We start from the raw sequence: 20,345 nt of genomic DNA on the forward strand, positions 1-20,345 counted from the left end.
ATGACATGGGGTTTTATTGGAACCAGATACGGATGCAAAAACTGGCCAATAGATGGCGCTGGACAAAACAAGTCAGTTATTCCACATGCGAATCACCTATAAATAAAGCTGTCGTGAGAGAGAGAGTCGGATCATCCCTAGCGTCGCTGCAAGGCAAGAATTTTTTCCAGGACTGCACTCCACCTTGTATTGCCACACTTGAGAAAAATCTCTTGCGCACATCATTTGGTGAGGATCGCATGCTGAGCCGCAACGTCCGTCATGCTTGGCCTTCCGAGTCCCCAGACCTCAATTCGTGTAATTACTGGTTGTGGGGATACTTGATGGTCCCAAGTCTACCGCGATAGTCCGGTCTCATTAGGGATGCTAAAAGACAACATCCGACGGCATTTTCTCACTATACCTACGGATGCGCTGTCCAGTTCGAAGATGATACTCCAGGCGGGTGCAAAATGAATGTGCGCAACGGAAAAACTGAATGTGAAAATGAAGATCTGGCCCTGTATGACTACCTCCGGAAACAGATCTTACGATCTCTTAATGGTGATATCTCCTCCTTTTTGCTCCTTAACATATAAATTATAACATAAACATAAATGAATAAGGGAACTAGTTACGATAAAATGATAAATGCTGTTTCTGCTTGTACATTTATTATAGATTAAAACCCCTTTATACATTACAAATGTTTATATAACAATGTCCAATGGATATAAGAGGCACAAATGAATTTCTTAACTAATATCAGTGATCAATTGCCCCTTTTTATAGCTACACTATCTAATATAAATAATGCGAGATTACCGACATCAACTACGTACCAAACACTGAAGACAATACTTTCAAAGATGATCTGCAGTGGTGTGCACCCTCAGTGGAAATAAAACTTACGTGATAACATCTGTTTAGCCTTATAGCCCTAATAAGCCGAAGCAATTAGCAATATTACCGTATGTACTGCGTCCGGTGCGTTGGAGTGACGGTTCTCGTACACGTCTGCGACGATGGAAGAACTCCAGCGACGAGATAAACTCTTTCAAACACTAGGACAGCTGACTAGTATACTCATATTTTGCCTGCAGTTTCCGAGGTAACGCTTCCTAGTTCCTCTTTGCTGCGTCCAAGATTTTCAGAGTTTCCGAAGTATTATCCGGTTACGCTTCCAGCCCCACTAAAAACCGTCCGGCCGCCGCTGTATTGTGCATCTGCACTCAGGTGCCCCGACCGTCCGTCTTGACTAATTCCTTTGTGAAGCAAGACCAACACACCTGCGCGCGTTTTTCCGCCCAGGGCCTGAGTTACGCCTACCGTTTCATTTCCACTGGCGTTCCAACCTCTACTAGTATAGACAATCGCCAGCCGGAGTGGCCGTGCAGTCCTAGGCGCTACAGTCTGGAGCCGCGTGACCGCTACGGTAGCAGGTTCGAATTATCATGATAATTATCATGATAATTATTGCTTTTGTATCAAATGAAGAAGTATCCGTTGGTCGTTTTGTGCACTTTTTTAGTCCAGTAAAACGCTTTGTCATTTCAGGCATGTGCATCTATTTTTACCTCTCTACCCACATCATTCCGTGAAGTATTGGATTTTCAGATGTTGATGAACTATTGAGCTACCCTATATAAGGACTGCTGAACTACCCTGTATAATTACAAAGATACGTCTCGACGGGTATTTCAACGTGGACGTCTATACGGCTGTTTCAATGAGGATGCAACCATCGTTTGTCCCTTGCGGGAATGCAGTTAAGTTGCGGGCAGTGGGGAAATGGACGAGGTCACAACTTCAGTGGTGAGCAGCGCTTGGGAATTTTGGTCAGACGTGAAGTGTGTGCAGATGACCGACGCGGTTAAGGCAACCTCTCCAGAGAAGCAGAGCGTCCGGGTTCGAGTCCTAGTCCTGCAGAATTTTCAAGTGCAGCTGTAGGATTATTTGAACACCTGAAGCAGCTATGTCATACCGATTTTCATTAAGCTGTGTCTCCTCCGCTTTCATGTGACATGGGTGATGGTGTTAGCACTGCGGGCAGGAGTCTGCACTGGCTTGCCCTCGCCGCTGTCACCCCATTGGCAGTCACTATTGGGGGGGGAGACGCGTCTTTTGCTATTGTTAATTGCATTACTGTGGACTCACCTGCCATTTCCAGGGATACAAGGTGCTACAGAATGACGTTTTAAACATTAGGGAGATTGTAGAGGATGAAATTTGGAATGTTCTGCAATCAGGATTCTATAGCCGGAAATGTGAAATAAAGTGCGTATAGCAGACGGGGGTGTTGACCTCCCTTGACTTGGTTGGCTACCGTTACAGTGATTGACTTTGTGTTACTGCTTCTGGTGGAAGACTGTAAACACGCATCTGCAGCAGTCTACCAGAGCCTGTGTACACGGAATTGTTTATATTGTGTCCTTCAGTACAGTTTATCCATCCAATGTGTAGGGAAGCAGCCTACTCACGCCTCATAAAATTCACATCAGTCATTCCATTGTGTGCCAGCCTAGTCCGCTGTAACTGGCTCTAACATCATAAATATTGCGCAATACTTTAAAATGAAGTAAATAACCTGAAACGTTTCTAGCATGTCAGGAGTAATACTAAATCAATATATGTTGAATATCAGTTCAATAACTTTAACCATTTTCGAAATTTGGACGTTTTTCTGTAAAAATCATTGGCGCAACAGAAAAGAGCTAGAAACTTAAAAATTTATGTTTAGATTCCTTTTACATAATAATTTAGTAGAAACAGTATTCTGGATCTCACAAATTAAAATTCTAGCTGAAATTCATGATTTTCTGGTTTTTATCTTAAAAGTTAAGGAAGCAAGATAGATTAAGTAGGCGAATAAATAAAGCTAGGTTGTTTAAATTTAAGTAGAAGGGAGATCCGCTATAATCACAAAGATGTGAGAAGTTTCAACTGAATAACTATAAAACTATAGCGATAGCGTATCTCCAAAGGGCAAGTTCAGAGTTCGTCTACTGCATGTAGTGTAATTAAATTAATTATCTCGCCCAAAATATTTGACTTAGCCACGTCAGACTTTTATTATGATTACTTACCTGTGTGCTGATTGCACATTTAAATTGAGAGCTTCATTGGCCATCAGCAAAGGAAGCAATGATTTATTCGATAACTTAAAGTGGTGCATTACTAGCCCAGCGGCTAGTCGGGAGAGCAGATTTGATCAGGCGTTCCCTTAGCCGTCCGCACCGCAGCTTTATATGCAAGAAAGCTGCACGAGAAAAGGAAGGCCCCAGTTCTCTCCAGACGCTGATTAGCGCACCACCTGTTCCGGGAATCGCGTCGCGTCGGTATCGTTGATATAAACAGCCTCGGATGCAGTAATAAGTTACTCGGGATACGCGTAACCATGAAATCGTTTTCGAGTGAAGTGTTAATTTTGGGATGACGTTAATGATCTATCTTTAGTTTGCGTATGTCGTATTTTCACGTGCCGCCCCAGGACAGACATTCTACCATTATTAGCGTGGCGTTTGATGAACATTATCATCAAATTATGGCGAGCATTCACTTAAACATTTAATTTGAACAGTTATAGTTGCATCAGCGCATTAGACTCTGAACTCCTCCGGTAGTTGGATTGTGTGGATTCTTTTTGGTCTGTGACTTTCAGAATATAGTGAACATTTTAGAGAGAATGGTTTTTGATTATGAATCCCAGACAATCTCCTAATTCCTCAGAGCTATAAGCTGTAGCTAAAAATGTATTTCTCATATGAAGTGGGCACTAGGAATTCTAATTACAGGCTTCACGTTTTGCTAACCACTTTCTGGTTGCCAATATTGTACTTAGAGAGCCAGTGTTGAGAACGGCAAACAACAGCATTAAGTAAATAATAGAAACATTAACAATTATTCCACCCACCGCCCCACAAGTGCAGCTGTGCTATAAATATAAAACTATTCAACGCGAATCAGTGTACAGTTGACTGCTTAGGATGCCTTCCGCACTGTAGTTATCATTTCATGGAGGGTAATTAAACATTTGGAGAACCTGAAGCGAATTTGTGCCATGGTGAATGACCGTTCAGTTCGTCGGCTGGATGCGGGAAAGCAGAAAAGAACTCAGACACACGACTGGCTAGAGTCCCATTAGTTACCAAACATGATTGTCGAATGAGAGCGAGAGGAAACATGTCAGATGATACATGTCAGGCAGGTGCAAGGTGGAGCCCAGTAATCGATGTATGTGAAGAGGATATTTTGGATTATGTAGCTGCCTATCCAAGAAAAAGCACAGGTGCAGTTGCCCACGCTATGCAGAAACGCCACGTGAGTGTCTGGAGGATTTTATGCGGTGTGTACTTACTTCCCTTCCACGGTAAACCAAAGTATGGCATAGCATGATTTTGAACCATGCTCAAAACGTTCACAGCGGTTCCTTCGTGAATATGACACACTCCCCGATTTTTTAGACCTCTTGCTGTATACTGATGAGTCAACTCTTAACTCTTGCAACAGCCACGCCCTACGAATATGAGAAGTTACCATGTTAAAGTCTCTGTAGACATTTAGGTTGTAATTCTTGGACATTACCACATATCTTACCATACCCACTGGATGATGGCATGGTATATGAACTTTCTGAAGAACGCCTCGCCTGAACTTCTGGAGAACGTTCCCTTGCATTTCGGTTCTGGTTTGAGGTTTCAGTACTATGGGGTTCCATCGTACTTTGGTTGTCGGACCAGGGCATATCTCACAGGTCTCATCTCTCGTCATATTTTCCTCTGGGATTTTGTGCACTGAACACCGTCAGGAACAGTACCTGCGCTTCTTGAACTCATGTTTACAGCATTTGATACCAACAGAGGGGAGCGTGGAATCATGCACAGAGTCAAACAAAACAAAGTTCGTCGTCGCACATTATGGAACGAAGTTGGTGATCGTCACACTGAGCATTTACTCTAAAGTAGTGAAACCACAGAGCTGGTTAACAGTATCTGATTGTACTTTACTGTTTTGACAGCGAACGTTTTTCAAACAACAGTATTCTCGTGTTTCACTTAGCTCACCGATAGTGTAGAAAGTGCACAGACCTGCAGAAACTTTTAATTCACGTTTCGGGCAATAGATTCTACATTCTAAACTGTTTCGAATTTCTTTCTCTACAATTTTCCAATTTTTTTGAAACGTCATTCTGTAACACCCTGTATATTGATGTGGACTTTTGTTTCTTGTCCACGCAATCATCACCTCTGAAATATGTCTCGTTGCGTAACATTCACCACGTATAAATACCAATACAGACTTCCAATGTTTGGTAGGTGTCACAATCCGTTGGACAGAAGTTTAGAGTTCGTTTTGTTTCCATTGTATTGTTTTAGGGCGCAAGGACAGCTAAGGTCACACAAGTCCAAGTCAGAGCCTCAGAGCACTAAGACGAAAAAGAAGTTAAAAGCGATTACACTTTAAGCCCAATCGATGGAAGGAAAGAGAGCTAAGAAAAAGGATTTCCTCTCGGAGAAAGGTCCACAAAATACGCCATAGAGGCAACAGAGGTCCCGAACTAATGATTAAATGTCCTTCGCCACATTGCTACGACGAATAAAAAGTAAAACGCGGTCGACAGCTCTCTCGTCGTTCGGTAAAACGGCTCATAACTCAGACGTCAAACATACATTAGAACGTATGAGGTCGAAAAAAGGGCATTCGGTCAGAAAATGTCAGACCGTTAAAGGTTGTTGACAATGAACATGAAGTGGTGGGGTATCACCGCTTAACAATGACGATGGCTAAAACGGTAGTGTCTGTGGTTTACAGTATAAAGGCCAGTCGAAGACAAAGTCCTAAAGACGGAAGACGAACTTGTGCATGTTTGGAAGAAATCATACCAGTTTTTGCCTCAAAACATGTAGGGAAAGTAGAGAAATGTAATCCTATGTATCTGTAAGGGGATTTGAAAAGGATCTTATTTTATTAAGAAACAACTAAAGTAAGCGAAATATTTTCTTTTCGATCATTAATTAAACTGGCAGTTGTCGAGTTTGACTGAGAAGAGATAATCCGATCGTTTTGGATCGCTGGTGCAATGCTACTGTAACTGGGTAACCTCTTTTGATGCTAGTCAATTGTCAGGATGAGCATTACTGTCTTAAGCACCAACTGTACTGTACTGAAAACTACTGTTGGGCCCACTGTGTCTCGCGTATTTATTGACTTCAGTTCACCGGAGGTGAATGACTTCACGGTGATTGCCTCTTCTGTCACGTTGAAAACCTTCTCGAAAAATCTTCTTAACGTCGGTCATTGGCTCTTGGAATGTAGGCGAAGGCCTTTGATCACATGTGAGAGTTGAAAAAAACACGTGAGCCGGTCGGGCGATGCCATGATGGCTGAATTGACAGCTTCCGCTTATGTGAGGAGGGCGATGGATTCTCCTGAACATGCTGACTAGCAAGCGCTTGCCATTGCCACTGCTGCTCTGCCCTCTGTTTGCCAGTGTGTAGCTCTTCTAAACTAAACTAAGTTTTTCATTTATTTTCTAATTTCTACTTCACATTGATTTCACTAATTTATTTACCTATCTTAAGTACCACTCAACACTACCAATAACTGTGGCTCCTCACCTTCTGTTCGAGGCTATCGAAGCATCCTTGCGACGTGCAATGGACTACCCATCGCAGGGTTCATATTAAATACGTTGTTACACGTTGTACATGACACGATGAGTTTTTATACTGCTGTTATGTGAGTAAGACATGGTATAATGTTCGTAGCGATTTTTTCAGTGTCTGATTTACAGGGATAATGTTGCATCGTGAAACTTGTCACGGAAGTGTGGAAAATTTCTTGAATGTTGAAAGTTCAGTTGTGCATCAGCCATCCGTCTGTGAATAGTGAAACCTTCGTTCTGTGTTTGTTGGATTTTCCGAGGCAGTAACTGTGGATCAGGCCAGCGTTTGCCTAAACGAGCATGAAAAACCGCCTAAAAACCTCACCCAGGTTGGTTAGTGTACCTAGCTGACGGTCCTTACTCAGCGAATGCTCTTTCGATCTGGTTCTGGCAAGCTTTCGCACTGTGCATTGAGTTATGTGAGCAGATTACGAGGCAGCTGTCGACTGGAAAAGAGAGCCCACTTTTACGAATAATGTTTCAACTAGCGACAACCGCTTGCGGAAACAATCCTACACGTCGCACGAACGGTGCTCCAAATTCATAAGTGATTGCCAGTGAACTGAAGTTGAGCCTCGACCATTTAACAGATTAGAGTTATAGTTCGCTCTTGTGGCAATGATGATCAAGGAAATTATATTGATATCAGTTGACTTCTGTTTCGAATGGGAACCGCTCACATTAAATATGTCAACGACGATATGCATCAGAGAAATTTCAGAAAAGATTGGAGGAACACAGTTATGGGAAGGCAACGAATGATTCCTCCAACATGACTACGTGCCTGTTCTCTAGGCTGTATATATTCTAGAGTTGTGTGTCAACTACCACAACCAGATGACTGTCCTCCCACAGATCCTCTACTCCTAACACCTCCGTCCTCTCATTTCCAAAACGAAACTTACTGGATAAAGGCGTCCGTTTCAGCACTTTCAATGATATTTAGGAGAACTTAAGAGGTTAATGAGGAAGAATCAATGAGCAAAGGAGAGAGATTCGGAAATAGTAAGGAATGAACAGATACGCTTGCAGGAGGCGACTGTTGGGAGGGTGGAAGTAGAGATGGTTCTGTGTCAGGAGGCAAACTCCAGTTCGTTCCTCGCCAGTTTCCAAAGGATGATTATTTTCATAAGTTACCATCACTGGCTTGACTCGCTGTTGACATCGGCTATCGACGCCCGTCGAGGATTCGCATCGTAATTGGCCTTCAGCCCGCTCTGGGTAGCTAACACCACACTCCTGTTCCTCGTCGGCTACTGTTGTGGAGGTGTCTCCATCCCTCGTCGTACCGCGATGCCGCAGCGGTGAGTGATAGTGGTGTGTGTGTGTGTGTGTGTGTGTGTGTGTGTGTGTGTGTGTGTGTGTGCGTGTGTGTGTGTGCGTGCGTGCGTGCGTGCGTGTGTGTGTGTGTGTTTGTTGAAATTACACTCACCGATCTGGGATGTGCTGTGGCCCCTCCCGCTCACCACCATTCTACCATTCTTCCTCATCTGTCGGACTGTGATGACGGTTGTCACGATACTGGACTGCCAGCAATTGCAAAAAAATGGCTCTGAGCACTATGGGACTTAACTTCTAAGGTCATCAGTCCCGTAGAACTTAGATCTGCTTAAACCTAACAAACCTAAGGACATCCTGCCCGAGGCAGGATTCGAACCTGCGACCGTAGCGGTCGCGCGGTTCCAGACTGTAGCGCCTAGAACCGCTCGGCCACTCCGGCCGGCGGCAATTGCAGGTATAAAGATTCCGAGACACTGAAAATTGTCGCCCCACAGGTTGTTCCGTAACTGACGGAACTACTCAACGAAGCGTTACGGCTGGGACGGGTACCTGCTATCTGTGTAGTGTTGGCTCAAGAGCCAACACCGTGTCGCTACAGGAGGCCGAAATGCACGCGTCTAAATACACGCAGACCGCCGTGAGGTCTGGAACAGGACAATATCTTGAGAATTGCAAATAAAGTCCGAAATTCTTGTAATACTTAACTTTAATCCATAATTGTAGAACATCGCTCTTGATGATACATGCTTCACATAGTAAATATTATCAATTGAATACGGCGCCTTGCTAGGTCGTAGCAATTGTAGCTGAAGGCTATGCTAACTATCGTCTCGGCAAATGAGAGCGTCTTTGTCAGTGAACCATTGCTATGAACGTCGGCTGTACAACTGGGCGAGCGCTAGTAAGTCTCTCTAGACCTGCCGTGTGGTGCTATCACTGACAGTGGCGACACGCGGGTCCGGCGTATACTAATGGACCGCGGCCGATTTAAAGGCTACCACCTAGCAAGTGTGGTGTCTGGCGGTGACACCACAATCTGGGAAACAGGAAATACCGTCGTAATTAAAAAAGTCAGAGGACAAGGATCCTTCAGGTCCTAAACCAAATAGACCTATATGCTTAATCAACACCTTGGCCAAGGACCAGGAACGACTTCTGCGCAATCCCTTGCAAGCGCGCAAGGAGCTCCTTTGCCCTTAGTCCGCATCAGTTCGTTTTAAGGGCGAAAAATCTATAAATGACGCAAGAAATAAGTTACTAACCACTGTTAATAACATTGAAAACAAATTCGCAGTTGCTATTCCTAAAGACATTTCGGGCGCCTTTGATAATTTCTGGTGGCCAGCGATGTTTGCAAGACTCAGAGAGACGCAGGTACCTGGGGCGCTCTACGATAGCCTATCGGACACCTGTAGAAAACGGGTGGTTGAATGGTGGGCGGGAAATCAGAATGTGATTAAAACAACGTCCAAAGATTGGCCGCAAGGATTAGTTTGTGGCCCCATATTTTGGGATATCGCCTTTCAATCTCTCCTACGCCAACTGGATGGGATAACCGTGCGAACGGGGAGATAGCATACGCAGATGACCTTCAGGTAGTGGTTTCTGGGGACTCAAGAGCGCAGCTTGAATACCGGTCAACAGAGCTATTTGCAAGGATCAGACAGTAGTGCAAACATAATAAACTTCAGATGGCTCGACACAAAACAGCTTATATGCTACTCAAAGGAACACTACAAAGCAACGCTATCATAAAACTACACGACATTAGCATACGCAGACAACGTAAAACACGATATCTCGGTGTGCAAGTCTACGAACGACTGTCATTTGAAGAACACGTCAGAACAACGACTGACAGGGCTGCCAAGATTATGCACAAGTTGGCCAGACTCAACATAACACACTTGAGGGTGCCATTACACACACTGAGAAGTCCCATTGTGCGCTCTGAGTCTGTGGTCTGTTTTGCAGCCAGTGCATGGGCCCACCGAGTATTTCTGGTGACGAATGGGAACATCGTGCGGTGAGGGCAGAGAAGTGCCCTGGTAAGGCTGTCAGGAGCATTCAACACCACGTCAGTGGACTCACTCTGCTTGGTGCTTGGAACCTTCCCTACGGGCACAACCACTCGTTTTCGGACTGCAATGTACTATCTGAGGAGGGGGAGACAGGAGAAGGCAACCGAGATTACCGGACGTGACATTACCAAGAAGCGCCAACTCGTTAAATGGCGGCTGGATACCTGGCAAAGGGAGTGGGGATTAAGCGATAAGGACCGTAGGATATGTCATTACTTCCCGGACATCAGGGAACGCCTGAGGCCGAGCCATATAAATTCCAGCCGAGGTATGGTTCACTAACATGCCACGGCCCTTACCCTGCGCACTTACACCGCGTAGGCCGCAGCCAGAGTGATGCTCGTACATGTGGGGAGCATGAATCCCCAGAATACACACTTTTTCGTTGTCACCGATACAGAATAGCACACAAGACGCCAACGCAGTACGACAACGACATGATACAGGCAATGAGAGACAAAGGCGAGCGGGAAATAATAAATAAAATCGCTGGTGATGTCTCAAGAACATTACATGATGAAAACAGACAGACACGTCCGAATAACAGAGACTGAAACACACAGGAGGCACGTAACACAGCAGTTCCAATTCGTGCACCAACACAGACAGCAGTACCGACACACACACTCAAACAGCAAACACTTTCACCAACACGTACAACAGACAACCTTACACAACATCTAAAATAATTAATCTGTATCAGAATAAACAGTGCAATGCAACCAACCCTTACAGGTACCCTCTTCTAACTTAAGGCATAGCAGGCATATCCATCCCGCTGTCATTATACCGCTGTTGCGCTGTAACATTTGTAACTGAACACTTAGTATGTAAGCTCCATAACAGGTAAAATTCAAGATACATAATATTGAAACTAAAGGTTAATTTATAACCCCAAGAAATAACATACTTTACACTAAACACCATTGCGTTTTATACAATGCACATAATAGTTTAGTGTTTTTGTAGTGTTTAGAAATATTAGTCCGTACGTTAAACTGTAGTGAACCGGGACTGCAAGGCTCTAAAGTAGTTCCGAGGGTTTCAGATCAGGCTGGCTCAGATAGGGTAACATCTCTCTCTCTCTCTCTCTCTCTCTCTCTCTCCCCTCACTATCGAAGTCTTTCCTGTCATCTATCGTCATATCTTCTTAAAATTAGAGTTTTTTTGCTTTTTTCCTTTCAGTTCCTAATGTATTTTTAATTTAGTATTACTTCCATTATAATTGCTGAGACCAATAATTGATGTTTAGAATATGAAATATGTTTGTTATCTACATGAAAAGGTGTAAAATAAACGACCTGTTATAAAATACAGGGCAACAGGTCTTTAAAAGAGCAATAAATCGAATCAGATCAAATCGTGTAGGTCTGGTCATTCGTCCAAAGTACCACGAGCGCTGGTTAGCTGACCCGAGACTACGGCGAAGTCCCCCGGCACCACCCATCTCCGACAGTGGCAGGCTGTGGTGTTGAACTCTGTGACTGGTGATTTCGGAGAAGCACCCATCTCTCCACGTAGCTACTGCTGTTCTACAGCATGCAGCAAATCTACAAGACGTCACTTCACTGTAATCAGGGAATCAAGTGCGAAGGTAATGTACGTCATCGATCCGTCTGCCCGACTACCTAACGAGCTAAAATGCTCGGTTATTTATGGAGCGAAGTAGTGGCTAACGTTTACGCCGGCGTCACTCGGCATGAACGCATAGGTTTTGTTATTACGAAGGTTATCAGAGGTGCTCACTCTTTCGTGCTCGCTTAACGAGTTTCTTTTAGTATAGGACTGGTTCGTAAAGGCTCTTGGCACGCGTTATTGCGCTAGCAGTAGCGTATCTCCCATCACGTGACGAAGGTGACGTCATCCTGTCCACCTGCTCTAAGCCATTACATTTCTGATGAGGTCCGCTGTCTGGCAAGCCGGGAGTGCTGATGTGTTTTCCCCTGACCCTCTCTCTGTAGTGAAATGTTATTCTTCACGGCCGCCTCGTGCCGACACCGCTGTAATGTTAGCGAAATAGCATCGCTCTGGAAATCCTAAAATTGTAGCCGTTTCCTGCGTTATACAAGGTCGGCAGGCAACATTTTTCTGACACTACAGATACTGCGATAATGAACAGCTCAGCAGGCAGTTCGGTTGAAATCTGCAAAAAGGGCAGTCACAGAAGTTGGAAAGAGAAACACTGGTCTAAGGAATGCAGCAGCGAAGAAACCGTGGATTGCAGAAGAAATACTTCAGTTGATTGACGAAGGAAAGAAGTAAAAAAATGTGATGAGACGTTCAGCAGTACAAAATTCGAGTGACTTAAGAATGAAATAAATAGGAAGTGCAAGAAATCTAAGGTGAAATGGCTGCATGAAACATATGAAGGAATCGAAAAGGAAATGATTGTCGAATGAACTGACACAGCATATAAAAAAGTCAAAACAACCTACGTTGAAATTAAAAGCAAGGGCGATGACATTAAGGGTGCAATGGGAATTCGACTGTTAAATGCAAAGGAGAGAGCGGATAGGTGGAAAGAGTTCATTGAAGGCGTCTATGAGCCTTCGACCTGTCTTACAAAAAGAAACGGGAGTCGATAGGAAAGAGACATGGGATCCAGTAGTAGAATTAGAATTTAAAAGGGCTTTGGACGAAATAAGTTCAAACTCAGATGAGGGGTAGATAACATTCCATCGGAATTTCTAAAATTGGGATAGTGCCAACAAAACGACTACTTGCGCTGATGTGTGGAATGTATGAAACAGGGGATATACCATCAAACGTTCGGTAAAACATCATCCACACAATTCCGCAAGTGCTGACAAGTGCAAGATTGTCGCACAGTCGACTTAACAGTTCATGAATCCAAGTTGCTGACAGGAATAGTAGATAGAAGAATGGTAAAGGAAATTGAGGCTGTGCTACTTAAGAACCATCTTCAGACTCCAGAACGGTGGGTGGACTCCATGGTGCAAGTTGCGTCGACACTCGACGCTGGAATAACTGCAAAATTCCAGCGTCGAGGGTCGGTGCAACTTGCACCACGGAGTCCGGCCACCGTTCTGGAGCCTGAAGATGGTTCTTAAATAGAATCTGAACCGGCCACTCCAATAAAAATAAAAAGTTGCGATAAAGACTGTTTTTAATCTTCAAATCTTAAATTTAAAGATCGCTGATAATGTTTTAAAAAATTTTATGAGGATGTGGTAGATGACGATCAGTTCCGCTCTAGAAAAGGTAAAGGCATCAGAGAGGCAGTTCTGACATTGTGGTTGTTCATGGAAGCAAGAATCAAGAACAACCAAGATATTTTCGTAGAATTTTTCGGTTTGGAAAAACCATTAGACAATGTAAAATGGTGCCAATTGTTGTAAAGTTTGGCAAAAGTACGGATAAGCTATAGACAAAGCTGGATAATATATGGAATGAACAAGAACCGACAGAGAATAATAATAGTGGCAGACGAAGAAGGAAGTGCTCGGATTAAAAAGGGTGTAAGACAGGGATGTAGTCTGCTGCCCCCACTGTTCAATCTATACATCGAGGAAGCAGTAACAGAAATCAAACAAATAGCGATTTAAAAGGCATACAAAACAGACATGATAAACAAACTAAAACCAAAAAATTAAAACAAAAATGACTAATGTATCCAACCTACAGTAACAAACAGATCGACACCAATACACAACCACAGGAACACAGAACATAAGCACACAGAACACAAACGTATACAACTCGTGTGTAAAAGAAGCATCCACAACAACAAGAAGTGGCACACACTCACCTACAACAAAAATGTAGCTCATAGAATAGGGAACTTATTAAAAAAAGAAAAAAAAACCTCAGAATAATCTACAGAACAGAAAACTCTATACAAAACAAATTAAGGACAACTATCATAGACAAACACAACACATCTGGCAGCTAACAACTCACGTCTCAAGACCGAAACTCAATTTATTTTGTACAAACAAGTAGAAATATCAACATCAGGTACACTGAACACAGAAGGATACTAAAGAGCAACAGCAGTCGCTCCACATTTGCAGATCACCTGATGGAAAGAAACACAGACCAATATAAATAAACAGACTTGAAAATTATTAAATGCAGTAACAGTACTTCACCGAAACTTAAAAAGAAAAACATTACCCTATATAAAAGCAATAGCGGAAGTACAAGAAGTGATGAATGAATACACAGCACTATAGCACTAAACATTGGAACCCTGTTCACGGCTGTAAATGAATTGCCAGGACTGACCAACACACACACACACACACACACACACACACACACACACACATACTGCAAAAAACTTCCCGCCCAGAACAACCAAAACAAGAAGGCGGAACATGTGAACATCACACAAACAGTGAAACAGTATGTGTTAAAACCTCGCAAAGGCACGAAAATGCGCGATCTACAAAAAGTAAGTACAAATATTTACACAGAATCCGCTCCCGCACCTCAATCAACTTTTCATAAGGTCTGATCATCATCAGCAAACGTTTCAAAACGTTTTTCAAAAAATAGTACTGTAATCTAAAAATTTTAGTCAAACGGTAAAAAAAGCGGCTGTTTGTTTACAAAACAGTGTAATGCAATGACAGTAGTGCAGCAATAATAAAAATATCGTTATTATCGTATTAGGCCTAAAAAAAGGAAAAACTGAAAAATTACAGTTAAAAATTAATAAACCCTATTAATTGTACATTACATATAGGATGTTAATAATTATAGTTGTACTGAAAATTTCAAGGAGACTAGAGAACACCAACATGTAATAATAAGGTTCGCTGGACGGTGTGGCCGTGCGGTTCTAGGCGCTTCAGTCTGGAACCGCGCTGCCGCTACGGTCGCAGGTTCAAATCCTGCCTCGGGCATGGATGTGTGTGATGTCCTTAGGTTAGTTAGATTTAAGTAGTTCTAAGTTCTAGGGGACTGATGACCTCAGATGTTAAGTGCCATAGTGCTCAGAGCCATTTGAACCATTTAATAATAAGGTTTATATTTACTCTTCATGGTAAAATTTCTGTCAATAGTTGCAATAACTTCAGGAACCGGTAAATACCATAATGCATGAATTCTTTGTATATTGTTCAACAGATAATCAATAAAACCCACTGAAGATTGAAAAACTCCTGCCAAACATCTATGGGTAGTAAAGGAACAAAAATTGTGTTTGATGAAAGCAGACCCACACTTCCTTATTACGTAATAAATGGAAGGTACATGAGAGGGATTAAAATTCAAGGTGAAAGGATATCAGTGATAAGATTCACTGATGGAATTATGAACGGTTTAATGAGTACAGAATATAGGCTGAGAGTAAATTGAAAAAAGATGAATGTTATGAAAAGTAATTGAAATGAGAAAAGCGAGACACTTAACATCAGAATCTATCATCACTAAATAAGTGAAGTTAACCAATTCTGCTACCTAGGCGTCAAAATAAACCACGACGAATGGAACAAGGGGGCCATACAAAGCGGACTTGCAGTATCAAAAAGGGCTTTCCTGGGCAAGAGAAGTCTACTAGTATGAAGCATAGGTCTTAATCCGAAGAGGAAGTTTCTGAGAACGTACGTTTGGAGCACAGCTTTGTACGGTAATGAAATTTGGACTGTGGGGAAACAGGAACAGAAGAGAACCGGGGCATTTGAGATTTGCTATTAAAGAAGAATGACAAGGTTCTCCGCAGAATCGCCGAGGAAAGGAATATATGGAAGACAGTGCCGAGAAGAAGGGACTGTACGACATGCCACCTGTTAAGATTTCAAGGTACTTGAGGGAGCTGTAGAGGGTAAAAACTGTAGAGGAAGACAGAGACTGGAATACATCCAGTTAATAATTGAGGCCGTAGTTTGGGAGAGCTATTCTTCTGAGGTGAGACTTATGGCACAGGAGGGGAATTCGTGGTGGGCCACATCAAACCAGTCAGAAGATCGATGGAAATAAAAAGTCACGGGAACTGTATGACATGTCAAAATCACCTTTCGATAATTTCTGAGTGTTGTGGAAAAATCGCCGTTGATGATGTTTGAGTTGTGGGACGCTCAACTGCGCGTTCATCAGCGCCCGTACAAAGTCCCAATTTTTACACAGTCCTTTTTTTACGCAGTCCAATCTAGCCATTATCACGACATATGATGATGATGAAATGATAAGGACAACAAAAATACCCAGTCCCCGGGCAGAGAAAATCCCCAACCCGAAACCCTGCCGTGAGGAATATCTTAAGGTAAGGGAAGAGTGACTGTCACATGAGCGAAGTTTTCTGAGATGAGTAAAGATAATGTTCTTAAAAAGTACAGTTATTTTTATAGAGTTCTATGATAGGAGCACGTGCACTGCCAAGCAACGTGCGCACAATGGGAATTTGTTGGAAGAACAGGAAGTTATATTTCTATACACCGTCCAAATATATGAGAAAAAGACTACCTCCTCGAAGGTCGATACCGGAGCGCCTGGGCTCAAGAAGAGGGGCTGCTTGGCGGAAAATTGCGTTGCAGGCCACTCCAACGCATGATTTCATTACCAGCCGCCGGATTGCCTGCCGTGCTCGGCGCCAGCAAAGGGAGGCAGGCGGCGGGCCCAGAACTCGCGTTTCGAGCTCACCTTATTATTTTTTACGTGGCACGCTTCCTTTGCTTCCTCAGGTTTTGGTAGCATCCTTTAATCCCGACTGCTTCCTTTCTTTTGGCACTATAGAGCACACGGAGTATGCAGCTGGGAGCGTCGTCTTGTTGTTTGTTTACTAGTGATAAAAGTCTTCGTTGACGACAATAAAACAACGTTTTTACCACGATCGTTCTATCAATAGCTGAGAGGTATGTAGTTTGTTTGTTCTTACTTAAAACAGGTAAATATCTAGAAAACGAGGTATCGTATGAAGAAATTTAAAATCGATTCGTTCTCCTTTACAACGTTTTGGCGCCTATAAGATTTTCTGCGATACCTGCTCTTCTTACTACATAGGACAGACAGGGCGTGCCTTTTCAACCAGATATAACGAACACCTTATAAGTAAAAATGGCACTAGCCCCAAAAATTCGTCTTTTGCCGACCATCTTCTGATTACAGGTCACGCGCCTAAAGCTATTACGATATCAACATTTTGCTCACAGAGAAGAAAGGGCGTAGATTAGATATTCTTGAAGAATTAGAGATTTTTAAAGATCTTTCTCCAAATGATAGCCTTATTCTCAATGAGCAGCTGCAGTTGCGTAATAAAAATTTCTTCAACGGTATAAAGCCGTTACTTGACATTTAATTTCGTGTCTCCTCGTGCAGTTTACCGAAATGTTTTTTTCCATTTAAGTCAACTCATAATTTTTCATTTATTAAATGATTTATTGCCCGTATTTCATGTTATACAGGCTGTGTCATTATTGACGTTTTTATGCTTCAAACTGCATTTCTAATATCTGAAATAGACAAAATGTTACTTTATCTTCGCTGTTAAACAAAATATTGCCTTTTACATTACGTGCCGAATAATATTCATTATAATTTTCGCCTGTCTACACTTGAAACTTACGTATCCAAGTTGTATTTGGGGCTACTAGATGGCACTCTCGATGCAATGTTATGTTCACCTGCCCGCACCTGTTAACGCGGGCGTCTCAGTCCGTTGCAACCTGTGGCTGTATAGGTATGAGCAGCCCATAGTGACTTGCCATCATGCATTCTTTTTTAAAAAAATTTGCGACTAAAGCTCTTTTGGCCTGTTATTTATTTTATACGTGACATGTAAGTACTGTCTCTCTCTTGTATTGTTAGTTGGTACTTACACTTTACGTAAAAAATTTCTATTCCCATAAATTTGTAATTATGTTATAGGCCACTTTAAACGTTTAAATTCTAATGAAGGCACTCTTAGAAGCGTTCAAACCTGGTTAATAAGACTAAAAATTGTGACCGAGAGCTCATTTGTTTCAATTTCAAGATGATAACGAATTCATGTTGAAAACTCCACGAGAACCAGAGCAGAACTTGACCCAACCTCATGATAACTAGATAGAAACTGGTCTATTAGATGCAGACGGGAGCTTTCCGGAACCAGTAAAACAGATAAACGAACGACTATATCGTCACTTCTAGCAATTCAGCTATTGTTGAATCTGACGTTCGTTGACACATCCAGCGGCACGCTGCGTGTGATGGGTATACTTTGCCGTTTCCGACACCTGTTGGCTGGCGGTGTGGTGTTATCTCTTTGTCGCTACTGAAGCAGGTTAGTTGGCGGTGGTCGTCATGCCAAACGACAGCATCGCGGGTACCTCTCCTTTACTTCTACAATATTGAACAATAAAATACAGAAAACAAAAACTAATAAAAAAAGCAACACCCCAAGATGCATTACCATGGAGAGATCGACCCGTATATACGTTGAGGCGACGTCTTGCACTATTCATAATGCCGATCAGTACTTCTGGGTCGTTACAGGGAATAGGAGTCGGGTTTTGAATGGAGAGGTTCGCAATAGGCACACAGTTTCCGGATTTGTGGAAGACAATGGGTACAGAAAGAATGCCAAACACAGGTCTGGCTGTAAGGGCGTGACTTGCCCTATTCCGCGCGAGGTGATGAGGTCATTTCGAGGGATCTGGGAGCGGCAGCAGATGCGGCAACACGTTCCGCTATTCAGCCTGAGGGATCGATGCCGCGGCTGGGAAATGACGAACTGTGCCATCCAGCCCGATGCTCTGGCAGTCCGCGCGAGCGGGCAGTGAGTAAGCAGACTACTGTCGAAGCTGCCTGTAGCTTTCCTCTCTGCCGCTACTGTGCGTTTCTACCCCTCTTCCTTCATTTTCAGGGGTAAACGGATGTGCGAATAGCAACATAAGACGAGGAACGTTGTAAAGCTTTGGTTCCCAACTTTGGATTATCAGCCCCCTGGTGGTTGAATGAAATTTTGTGTGCGGTAAAACACAAGCCGTTGATTTGTAATTCGCAGCTGTCTGGGTGGGGCCGTGCGAGGCGGGAGCAAGGAGACTTAAGCGCGCAACGCACGACACGCAGCAGAGGCGGATTAGAGGCCTGGCACAGTGACAGGAGTTCTGCAGGTCAGCGCGCTCAGGCCACAGCACATGCACGGCGAAGCTCAGCAATGGGCCATGTTCTCGTAGGTGAAGAGACATTTCTACTAACAAAAAATTTAATGCGAACCTACCCTAAATGCCGAGTTACTGCTAATGACAAAAATAAATCTTTTATCTACAGACTTGGTCGAGCTCGTCAAACTGTAGAGTGTGCATATGGTATACCGAGTTCCAGATGAACTGTTTTTAAATGGGCTTATGTGTGCAAACTGGAGGCGGTAGACAGAACTGTGATAGATAAATGCAAACTGCGTGAATACTAGAGGGCTGAAAACATTACGTCAAGCGGTCTCGCCTATGTGAGTTAACCAGCATTACGCTCTCATTTAAATATATGGCAGAAAGAGTCAACTTACAGGCATTGTGAAACGAAACCTGTCGTCACCGAATTCTCAAGTTCCGAGGGGGCGACTCAGGTTGGTGTAGCCAGTGGAAAACTGTGTGGCTCAGGCAACGGGACAGAGCACTACCCCACGTAAAGTCCTGCTCTGCATCTTGGTTACACGCAGTGAGCCGTGCCTCACTGGAAAGCGTGCTTCACAAAGGCTCTGTGGCGTATCCTCTTCCTCAGCTGCATGCAGTGTGTTTGGCAGGCCGTAGGTTGACCCGTATTCAAGCTGGAGTCTTTGATTGACACGCTCATGAGCTGTGCGGAGCATTCGGATCTTGGGCTGTGATCAGTGAAATGCTATGGACTTCATTCTGGTGGCGACAACGAATGGCCGACCAGAGCTGTCTTGCATACAGCAAGGGCTGTCCCTGATGAAACATGTTCCATAAACAGGGCAGTTCGTGCCGCCTGGTGTTTGCCCACACAGCAGTTGGAAGCAGAGTTACTGGAGAGCCAAGAATGGGGATCCTTCCCCAAGCTGATACGCCAAGAATCTGTCTAGGAGACGTCGTAACGAGCAGAGCAGCGTGTGGCCGCTGTATGAATACAAACAACCAAATGAGGCGGTTGGTTTCTTTTCCCAGGCGAGGGGATAGCGATTCCAGTGGATATGCAGACCAGGGGCATCCAGATTACGTGACGATCACTAACTGAACGTATTACGGGCCAACAGCAGTATTTCGGTCTGCCAAGTGAGGCATCGTAGTGTACAGTGAAGTGTACAGGCTGTGCATTGAGTGTATCAGATGATCAATAATATTACACACAGGAGGTCTGTCGGTACAGTGCGCCGTTTAATGGTCGAGTGTGGTGACGTTTTGGTGTTACAGATGTTTTCTCTAACCGAGAGCTACATT

The sequence above is a fragment of the Schistocerca serialis genome, chromosome 8, assembly GCF_023864345.2.
Source record: "Schistocerca serialis cubense isolate TAMUIC-IGC-003099 chromosome 8, iqSchSeri2.2, whole genome shotgun sequence".
NCBI classification, from domain to species: Eukaryota; Metazoa; Arthropoda; class Insecta; order Orthoptera; family Acrididae; genus Schistocerca; species Schistocerca serialis.